Genomic DNA, 11,308 nt, shown 5'->3' with positions numbered 1-11,308 from the left:
AGGAAAGGGAAGATATGTAAGGGCCAGTGAGAGAGGAAGGAGGCAGCTCTGTACTGGGAGAGTTTTACAGAGACAGGCTGAAGAGAAAACAAGTTACACACAGGTGAAGACAGAACAAGCCAGAGAATGAGAAGGAGCCAGAATTCAGAACATATTTCCAAAATTAGTATGAAGCCAAGCAGAGGCAATCAGTAGAGGCCAAGAAAGAGAGAAGCTAGATTGAATCAGTGAGCTTGGAGAAGGGCTTGAGCCAGAACAGCTAGAGTAGAACCAGCCAGCAAGAGATCAGAAAAACTAAGAATGAGTGAGATTATTCAGCGGCAAATCTCAGAAGCTGAAAATATTCTAGGCCTAGACTGAATTGTATGGGGGCTAGAAACATCCAGGTCTAGGCCTAGGTTAGTAGCCGGAAGTAGTAAGCCTGGGGAGACCAATCACTGTGGTGCATAAAAAATACATTCAAAGGTATGGATAGATGGTAGGAGAAGAATCGCTGCCTTTAGTTGTTGTCCTCTGCTGAGCACATCAGGTTCCAGCACTGAGCTCCAAGTCCACAGACTCACAATGGCTCTGGTTCCTCTCAGCGAGTCCTAGGCAATATTATTAGAGATGAACACAACAGAGAATTGTTGGAATTGTGGACCAGAATAGCAGAGTGGTAGATGAGAGTGAGCAGTATTTCACTCACACACACACACACACACACACACACACACACACACACACACACACACACAGTAGCTTTGCGGTTAGATCTTCTTTGAAATTTTGCTAGACTCCTGTCAGTTTGCTCCTAGGGTCATCTTATGTGGTGGTGGTGGTGGTGGAGGAGGAGGAGGAAGAGGAGGAAGAGGAAGTTTTGTTGCTGCTTCAGTCGCTTCAGTGTCATTGCTACTTGTAGTTCTGTTTCCATATAAGTGGAATAGTAGAATTAAGATCCAGTTCATTACTCATGTCTATCAATTAGGTTGCACAGTTATCTTGGGAAATTGTCAAGACATGATAAGAAAAAGTTATGTATAGCCGGGCAAGGTCATGCAAGTTTGCAAACCTAGCACTGAGGAGGCAGAAGCAAGGGGAACTCAAGGCCAAGGTCAAGGTCATCCTGGTCTATATAGTGAGTTAAGACAGGTGGCACTATACAGAAAGATTCTGTCCCAAAATAAAGCAAACTCCTCCTTTTATGATATCAGAAGCACATTCAAGCCTCCAACCATACACAGGTATGCTGCGCATGCTCTACATCAAAGATCCCCATGGCACAGGACAAGATGACTCTAAGGGTGCAGTCATGGTAAACACACCTTAGTGGTTGCCAACAGTTCTCTACTTGGTCTTAAGATACTCTTAAGAAAAGGAAAAATCACGGCTGGTCCTGGAAACATCACTACCTACTTATTGCTGTTGAAGTCATGAATCTCGGAGGAAAACCTGAAACCACTTTACTAAACCTGTGGAATGCCTTTCAAAAATCTAAGCATTGTTCCTTGTATCTGAAAATAAGCATAGTCCTCACTCCTCATATGAAACGTCTGTTTACAATAGACAGCGACCACTAGAAAAAACTCACAACTACTAAAAATGCAGAGGCCTTGCCCAGTGAATAAATCTTTAAAATACTCCTGCTCCTAAGGTCCAGGTTTCTGAAGGGAGGATAGAAATATCAGAGAGTTTGCTGTGAGATTGTTTTTCCTAGTGATGCCAGAAGATACAATCATAAAATCTCACTGACATGAATGTCAAAATGAGAGTTTATAAAGAACAACAATGGGGGCTGGAGAGATGGCTCAGTGGGCAAGAGCACTGACTGCTCTTCTGAAGGTCGTGAGTTCAAATCCCAGCACCAACATGGTGGCTCACAACCATTTGTAAAGAGATCTGACGCCCTCTTCTTGTGTCTGAAGACAGCTACAGTGTACAGTGTACTTACATATAATAAATAAACAAATCTTAAAAAAACAGGGCTTCCATCAAGAACATGGTGATTATTCCTTTCAAGAGCAACAATGGACATCCCCATGTAGATGGGGAGACACCCACAAGGGCTCAGCCCTACACACAGAACTTCGGGCAACTTAGGAATACTGGGAAAAGGAATCTCTCCAAGCAATGAGTATTCTAATTGCTTATCCAATAGCAAATGACCAGTCTTAATGACATAATATAAATAACATGATATAGACTGAGTAGGTTATACTTAGGAATATATATGTTATATACATACATATATGCAATATCATATAATGAAATAAATAGCCATGAATTGAAAGAGAGCAGGGATGGGTAGATTGGAAGATTTGGCAGGGAGGAACAGAAATGTAGAGATCTAATTATATTATAATCTTAAAATTAAAACAGTAAAACAAAACAAACAAAAAAATCAGAAAACTGACCAAAGCAAAACAAAAATAAAGGAAATAAACAAGCACCACCAAAAAAAAAATCCACTGAAAATTGAAACAAAGAAAAGGTTCTGTAGATTTTTTGGGAAAAAGAAAAGCCTCCATCTTACATAGGCAGAATGGTCACCATCATGAGTAGAAATGATAACTAATGTTGATATAAGTATGGGGAAAGGAGGTCATACACTGCTGAGGAAGTAGGAACCAGAGAATCAAATTTTGAAATCACTATAGATGTTCTAAAATTAGGAATATATGAAAAAAATGAAAACTACTGTGTGACCCAATGACAACAGTGTTGTGTGACACTGTTCATGTGGAAAAAACAAACATCTATTTATCACAGATACAGAACCAAAAAAAATCCCAAAGTTGTGAAGTAAAAAATTCTAACTTGGTGATCCAATGAGGTTTCTGTTTGTTTTTCTTTCACTGGATGTTTTCTGTGCATGTATGTCTTTGTACCATGTGTGTCTGGGTGCCTGCAGTGACCAGAAGAGAGAAATGGATGCCTTGGAGTTGAGATTTCAGGTTAAATGCCCCTACAAGGCTTCTGGGATTTCAAAGTGAGACTTTTGAAACAGCAGATGGCACTTTTAACCTCTGAGTCATCTCTAAAGCCCAGCAGACTACTGAGTTTCATTGTGTTGGTTTACAAGGGTGACTGAGGGCTTGTTGATAGAAGCACAAAGATTCAATGACAGCTGTATAACCATGTGAGGGTGATGGCTAATGTTTTTGCAAAGCCAGGGATCACTCCAGAGCTTGTAGGTAGCTCACCTGAGGTTAGAAGTGTGTCTTTTAAGCCACTTCCCTATTTCATGCCTAAGTTCATAGACCAACAGTCTTTTATTGATAGATGAATTTTCTACACATTGCATAAAAGATTTCCTCAATAATATATTTTTTCCTTATTATGATCTTCTTTTGAGATTGGGTTTATGTATTCCTGCCTGTTGAGGAACTCGGTTTGTAGATCAGGCTGGCCTTGAACTCATAGAAATTTTTCTGTCTCCATGTCCTGAGTGCTGCGATTAAGATTAAAGGTGAGTACCATAATGCCTGGCATCATTAGGAATTTTAGAATATTGAACAAGATGTTTTTATTATAGCTTTTGCCAGGGGCTAGAGAAATGGCTTAGCGGTTAAGAGCAGTAGCTGCTCTTCCAGAGAACAGTGGATCAGTTCCGAACACACACATAGCAGCTTACAACTCTAAAACTACAGCTTCGGGGAATCTGATAGCCTCTTCTGACTTCCACAGGTTGTAGGCATGCATGTAGTATACAAATAAATATACAGTCAAATTACCCATACACACTAAAACAATAAATAAAGCTTTTTGCAAGTTAGATTTGCAGAAAGTTGTCTTACTACAAACTCTATGATACTCTTCAAACATTTAACCATCTTTTAAGGTTTTCACAAATTCCTTATCTTTTTGTTTACATTATATATAATGTGATTGGTAAGCAGAGAATGGCAGATAAATGCTATGTCACATTATTTATAATAGTATTTTTCTTTCCATTATGAATTTTCTGATGTGCTTGAAGAGTTGAGTACTTAGTAAAAGATTCACCACATTTCTTACATATGCAGTGTCTCTCTTTAGTATGAACTCTGTAATGTGTTCTAAGATTGGAAAGCTGAATGAAGGATTTGCCACAGTCTTTGCATTTGTGAGGTTTCTCTCCAGTATGAATTTTCTGATGTGCTCTAAGATATGAGCTTCTAGTAAAGGATTTGCCACATTCCTTACAGAAGTGATGACTTACTTCATTCAGCATGAACTCTCCCATGTTTTCTCAGATTTGAATACTGGGTAAAGGATCTGTCACGGTCTTTGCATTTGTAACTTTTCTCTCCAGAATGAATTTTCTGATGTTCTCTAAGAGTTGAGCATTTAGAAAAAGATTTATCAGCCAGGCGGTGGTGGCGCACGCCTGTAATCCCAGCACTCTGGGAGGCAGAGGCAGTCGGATTTCTGAGTTCGAGGCCAGCCTGGTCTACAGAGAGAGTTCCAGGACAGCCAGGGCTACGCAGAAAAAAAGAAAGAAAGAAAGAAAGAAAGAAAAAGATTTATCACATTCTTTACATTCAAAAGGTTTTTCTCCAGTGTGAATTCTGTGGTGTATTCTAAGATGTGAATCCTGGCTTTGTCACATTCCATGCTTTGTAAGCTTTCTCTCTAGTATGAATTTTTTGATGTATTCTAAGAGTTGAGTTTGTTGTAAAGAATTTGTTACTTACCTCACATTTGTAAGGCTTTTCACCAGTATGGATTCTGGAATGTGTTTTAAGATGTGATAACTCACGAAACGACTTAGCACATTCTTTGCATTTATGTAACTTCTCTAGAGAATGAATTTTTTTTTTTTTTTTTTGATTTGGTTTTTTCGAGATAAGGTTTCTCTGTGTAGCCCTGGCTATCCTGGAACTCACTCTGTAGACCAGGCTGACCTTGAACTCAGAAATCCGCCTGCCTCTGCCTCCCAGAGTGCTGGGATTACAGGCGTGCACCACCAGTGCCTGGCTTCTGATGCCTTCTTAATGATGAATAGTGACTACAGGTTGTGTCACATTCATTGCATTTGTAAAGCTTTTCTCCATAATGCCTTTTGTCAGTATGACTTTTCTCATGGCTTTTAGGGCTGGTAGCTGGGGCAATGACTTTCCATATTCTCTGCATTTGTAAGGTTCCTCATCAGAATGACGTCTCTGATGGGTTTTAAGACTTGAACACTGGGTAAAGGATTTATCACAAGTATTGCACTTGTAGGGTTTCTGTCCAGTATGAATTCGCTGATGTTTTGTGAGAGTTGACTTCACAGTAAAGGATTTGCCACATTCAATACATCTGTAAGGTTTCTCTCCAGTATGAAGTCTTTGATGTATTTTAAGATGTGTCAACTGGTTAAAAGACTTGTCACAAAGGTTGCACTTGTAGTTTTTCTATTATGAATCTCTGGTGTATAATGAGGCTTGAGGTGGTACTGAAGCATTTCCTATATTCCCCAAATTGTCTTGGTTTCTCTACAGTGTAGACTGTTTTTTTCAGAAGACAACATTTTGAGCCAAAAATGTCAGCATATTCTTCTTGTTTGTGTTCTTTCTTTGCAGTGTAGAGCCTCTGATCTTGAATAATGTTGGACAACAAATTTAAAGACTTCTCACAATCTTCAGATTTGCAAGGTTCTTCTCCAGTGTGAATGTTTACATGTCTATTTGTGTTTGAAGAGTTAATCCATGTCATTACAGCATCTGTAGTTATTAGAGTTTCCTGTAGTTTTACTTGTTTTATAACATGCACAGTTGGAAGGTTCATGAAGCATTCCCCAAGAACATTGCATTGACATGATTCTTTTTCAGTCTTTACATGTTTATGGACAGTATCAAGTATGAAGTAGTTCTCTGAAAATGAATACATTTCAGATTATTTGGGCTTGTCACATTTGATTAATGACTGTCTCCCTATGATACCTCTTAAGATAAGTCAAACAGCAATTATTCAGAATAAAACTCACACTAGACTACCCTCTTCTTTAATTATAATTAAACAGATTCTCACAAAACCATTGACATCCTTCAAGGAAAATGAAGCATATCATTCAGGAATTAATAACTAGCTTTGGGAAAGAGCTCACTAACTGTTTATATATAGAATACATGTCTCTGTGTTTAAATATTTCTCTCAGATAAAGATGATGAGGGGGGTCTAACCTAATATCATATTCACAAAATTTGTACTTAGTAATGAAAATAAAGAATACGGTTTAGAAGACAGAAGATGAATGGTTGTAAGTCAAAGCATGAAAGGGTATAACTTTTTTTTCAAAAAACAAATGAAACAAAAGAAGAAACCAAACCACATTAAGCCTTTAGAAGAAATGGATAGAAAGCAAGTATTCTGCCAGATATACAAGGCTCTAAATGTCTTAAGACTAGAATCTTTTAAATAGGAACTGAGAAGAGTAGAGAGAGGGGGAAATATAGTCAGGATACATTGTATGAGAAAACAACTCATTTTAATAAAAAGAAAAAATGAAATAATATGGTATGTGTGGCAATATTACAAGCTACTGAGTTCCTGAGTGCATCTTGGAACCTAAATGAAGGGTACATGACACCTGTAAATGAAAAATGGAAAAAAAACGACAAATAACCATGGAAAAAGTCCTTTTCTACTACCAAACTTTCCTTAGTGTCCTGTTGTTTCCAAGACACCTTAACAGATTCAACACATTCAGTCAGCACATGCAAGGAACAAGTTAACAAGTCTATAACAAAATGTTCTTCCCTATAGAGACCAGGTTGTTATAATTCTCCAACATCACACCAATGTACAAAGCCCTCTGAGCAGAGTCCAGTTATTCCCACTCCTCCTGGGAGAAGTCCACAGCCACATCCCAAAATGTCAACAGACCCTGTACAGTTTTACAGTGTGATTCCAAGGACAGAGCTTTTCAGCATACAAGGAGACTTAAGGAAATTAGGGATCTGGATGAGCAATGAGAATCACTCGAAAAGTTGATTTCTAACATAGTTACACTCCATAATAAATGTTCTAACCCTGTGAAAACAGGATGACACAATAGTCTCACAACCATGTCCAGGAAACAGGACATACATTAAATATCTGGACACAGTTATCTTTCTTGTATTGATGCTTTGTTTATGTCTGTCCTACAGGCTCACAGTGCACACGACTCAGAAGGAAAACTCATCATGAGCAAATGTGGTTTTAAATTCTGTACCTGTATGTAATGTTAATATAGATAAAAACTTTATTAACACTCAAATACATAAAAATTTAGAGAATGAGAACTTACTGAGTAGCAAGTATACCAACAGCATATGATCCAACCACAAATATCAGCAGGCAGAATGACATGAATATAAAGTTTCTGTTCATCAAAGGAACAATCAGCAGGGCACAGAGACACCCACAGAATGGGAGAAAATCTATACAAGCGATGCCCTGGATAGGGGTTTATATCTAGAATTTAGCAACAGTTACAGACATTAAATTCCAAGGAAATAAAAGTGCCCATTAGCAGTGAATAAAGAACCTGAACAAACACTTTTGAAGCACAGAAAGATAAATGACCAATACATATTGCAAAAAGTGGTCATGATCCCTAAAATGACGTCAAAGATATAGACATTCAAACTACTTTGAAATAGTGCCTCATCCCAGGAAAAAGCCTGTCATCAACCGTCTAACAACAAATATTAGAGGGGATGTGGAGATAAAGGAAGATAAAGCCTTATTCACAGTTTGTGTGTGTGTGTGTGTGCTGCAAATTTTTACAACATTGTAGAAATGAGCTTGGAAATTATTATAAAATTAAAGATAGAACCAAGTTATGACCTAGCACCTTAATTTCTGGCCTAATTTTCAGGGAACACCACACCCCACTCTAGATATATTCATACCCCATGTTTTTTGCTTCTTTATTTACCAGAGCAAAGTATTGGAATCACCCTAATTGTCTATAAACACATGAGTGTATAATGTAAATGGTATACATAAATAATGCAATACTATTTAGCTGAGGAGAAAAATGTCATAAAAATTGCAGAAAAATGGATGGACTTAGAATGTGTAATAGTAAGTGAGATCATAGATTGTCAGAAAGAAGAAATCACATTTCCTGCTCATATGCATAATCTAGCCAATAATATATGTAAATGTAAAGTACATGTGGGCACAGTAAAACATGGAGAAAAAGAGAATAAGAAAGGTTAAAAATCAGGGGTTGAATTATATCTTAATGCAGGTAATGAGCACCATTTATAAAAAGGATATTTTCATAATTGCTTTTTTTTTAGTTTTAAATATGTCACAAGGTTTTTTGTTGTTGTTGTTTTTTTTGTTTGTTTGTTTTTTGGGTGTAGGTTGTTATGGTTTGTATATGCTTGGCCCAGGGAGTGGCACTATTAGAAAGTGTGGAACTGTTGGAGTAGGTGTGTCACTATAGGTGTGGGCTTCAAGACCCTCATCCTAGCTGCCTGGGAGCAAATCATTTGTTAGCAGCCTTCAGATGAAGATGCTGACTCTCAGCTCTGCCTGCACCATGCCTGCCCAGAGGCTCCCGCCTTGGTGATAAGGGACTAAACCTCTGAAACTGTAAACCAGCCCCAATTAAATGCTCTTTATAAGAGTTGCCTTGGTCAAGGTGTCTGTTCACAGCATTAAAACCCCAAGCCAGTTGTGGATCAGTTCATAAAGATATACTTAATAGTGAAAACATCAAATTACATCTGAGGCTTCAGAGCTTGTGGTCCCAACGGCTATTGTAACTACAGAAAGTACATTGAGTTGTATAATCTCTAGAGTGGTTAATTTCAGTATATGAAATTTTTGTTGTTTGTTTGAAGTGAAAGAATTTTCAGAAGCAGAAAATTAAATGCTTTCATTGTCTTCAAATATAACATTCCAGAAAAATAGTGGACATGACCACTGACCTGGGACATATTTCCTGGAGAATTTTCTGCTATTTCTCTTCTTTGAGTTTATCTTTCAGTAAGGATGAATAGCTGGCTTTCTGTGCTTTTATATAAAGGATTTAAAAGGAAAACCAATATAATGTTAATATAATATAATGTTAAAGCACAGCATCAAATACATGAAAAGGACCCTGAAATCAGCATAATTCAGGTGTCTGGCTAATGATTTCAAAGCCGGGAGAGCATGGAATGACAGTTAAAGTTTGGACAAAAAAGCTCCTTCAATGTTATGGCTGCACAAAGAAAACTACTCCCTTAGAATTGATGGAAACACAAGTGAATATGCAGATAGTCACAAATTAATACGAGTCACTTCACTGAAGCAGCACAGTATATAATAAATTAGGGCAAAAATATACACAGGAAAATGAGGAATTATGCATGAGAACATGACATACATTTCATATGAAGAATAAATACAGGAGAGCTGGGAAGTAAGTATCCATTCTCAAGACAGCAAACCACTCTCATGGTAAAGTGGTATGCAGTGTCTATTGTGTGTAACAAAAAAGAGGAGAGAATATAACCAGTGTTCTCATGAAATAGGAAAAACTTGGTATTCAAACCAGGTAAGTGGACTCAGCAACATACAAAGACTCAGGAGCAAAAACTATGGTTTTATATTAAAGAGTCATGAATTTGTTTTTGTTTTTGTTTTTTGTTGTTGTTCAGAGAGGAAGGATTGGACAGGGCTGTTTTAGCCTGATGAAAAGCATCCTTATGCTATATTTACAAGACAACTAAAGAGCTTTTGACTGAGTAACAAGCATTCAGTGCTTCATCAAATCTCCAAGCTCCAAAATCTCAGAGAAATAATAACACATAAGATGAAAGAAAGATGAAACATTCTTCATTTCTATATATTTTAAATCATATTCGACATCCTTAGGATTTAAGCTTTTATACTATTAGACCTTTAATGGACTTTCAACCATTTTTTAAAAATCATTTATCAGATCCATAATACTTGTTATTGAGAGCAGTCATTGTAAAATATGTTCATTTAGTGAAAAGTTGTGATTCTCTATCAAATCACCATGGACTAAGGCTGGTCTTCAATAACAACAAAAACAACAGAAAACCCACATACTCATGGAAACTGAAGAAATCTCTACTCAGTGATAACTTGGTTAGGGAAGAAATAAAGAAAGAAATTAAAGACTTTCTAGAATTTAATGAAAGTAAATGTATGGCATACCCAAACTTAGGGGGCACAGTAAAAGCAGTGCTAGGAGGAAAAGTCATAGCACTGAGTACCTTCATAAATGGATTGGAGAGATCCTACACTAGCAATGCAACAGCACATCTAAAAGCCCCAGAACAAGAAGAAGCAAACACCCAAGAGGAATAGAGGGTACTAAATGCTCAAAACTGAGGGCTGAAATCAACCAATTAGAAACAAAGACAATGGGGCTGGAGAGTTGGCTCGGTGGTTAAGAGCACTGACTGCTCTCCCAGAGATCCTGAGTTCAAGTCCCAGCAACCACATGGCAGCCTGTAACCATCCGTAGCGATATCTGACGCCCTTTTCTGTTGTCCGAAGACAGCTATAGTGTACTTACACATATGATAATAAATAATTTAAAAAAAAGTGACAAAGACAACAATACAAAGAAGCAACAAAACTAAGAGCTGATTCTTTGAGAAAATCAACAAGATCAATAAACTCTTAGCCAAACCAACTAAAGGGCCCAGAGATAGTATCCAAATTAACAAAATCAGAAATGAAAATGGAGACATAACAACAGAAACTGAGGAAATTAAAAAAAAAATCCTTAGAACTTACTACAAAAGCCTATACTCAGGAAAACTAGAAAATCTAGATGAAATGTATGCTTTTCTAGACAGATGCCACCTACCTAAAATGTTAAATCAAGATCAGGTCAACTATCTAAGCATTCCCTAAGGAAATAAAAGTAGTTTTGGGATATAAAACCATGCTAGGAAGTTTGGTAAAGTAGAGCAGGTCAAGACCTGGAGACTCGGTAGGCACATACCTGAGGTTTAGGTGACTCCCAGATGCCTGGCAGATTCTTGACTTGGAACATAGTTCCATGCTTCTCACATAAAAGAGACATGACTTGTGGTCATGTAGGCTCAAGACAAGAGTTCTCTATGCTGAGTAGTATTCCATACTACTCAGCAATTAGAAACAATGAATTCACAAAATTTTTAGGCAAATGGTTTGATCTGGAAAATATCATCCTAACTGAGGTAACCCAATCACAAAAGAATACACATGGAATGCAATCTCTGATAAGTGGATATTAATTAGCCCAGAAGCCCTGAATACCCAAGGCACAAATTGCATAACAAATGACTCCCATGAAGAAGTATGGAGAGGGTCCTGATCCTGGAAAGGATTGATCTAGCATTGGAGAGGAATATAAGGA

At 37.5% G+C, this 11,308-nt stretch overlaps 1 pseudogene; it reads right to left on the bottom strand.

The window, feature by feature from the left end:
• Positions 1-3,925: 3,925 nt before the first annotated feature.
• LOC127673798 (zinc finger protein 54-like) lies at positions 3,926-10,971 on the bottom strand (annotated as a pseudogene).
• Between the last annotated feature and the right edge of the window lie 337 nt (positions 10,972-11,308).

The sequence above is a fragment of the Apodemus sylvaticus genome, chromosome 23 (assembly GCF_947179515.1).
Source record: "Apodemus sylvaticus chromosome 23, mApoSyl1.1, whole genome shotgun sequence".
Classification (NCBI taxonomy): Eukaryota; Metazoa; Chordata; class Mammalia; order Rodentia; family Muridae; genus Apodemus; species Apodemus sylvaticus.
The sequence above is the reverse complement of the archived record's forward strand: the minus strand, read 5'-3'. Positions and strand labels throughout refer to the sequence as shown.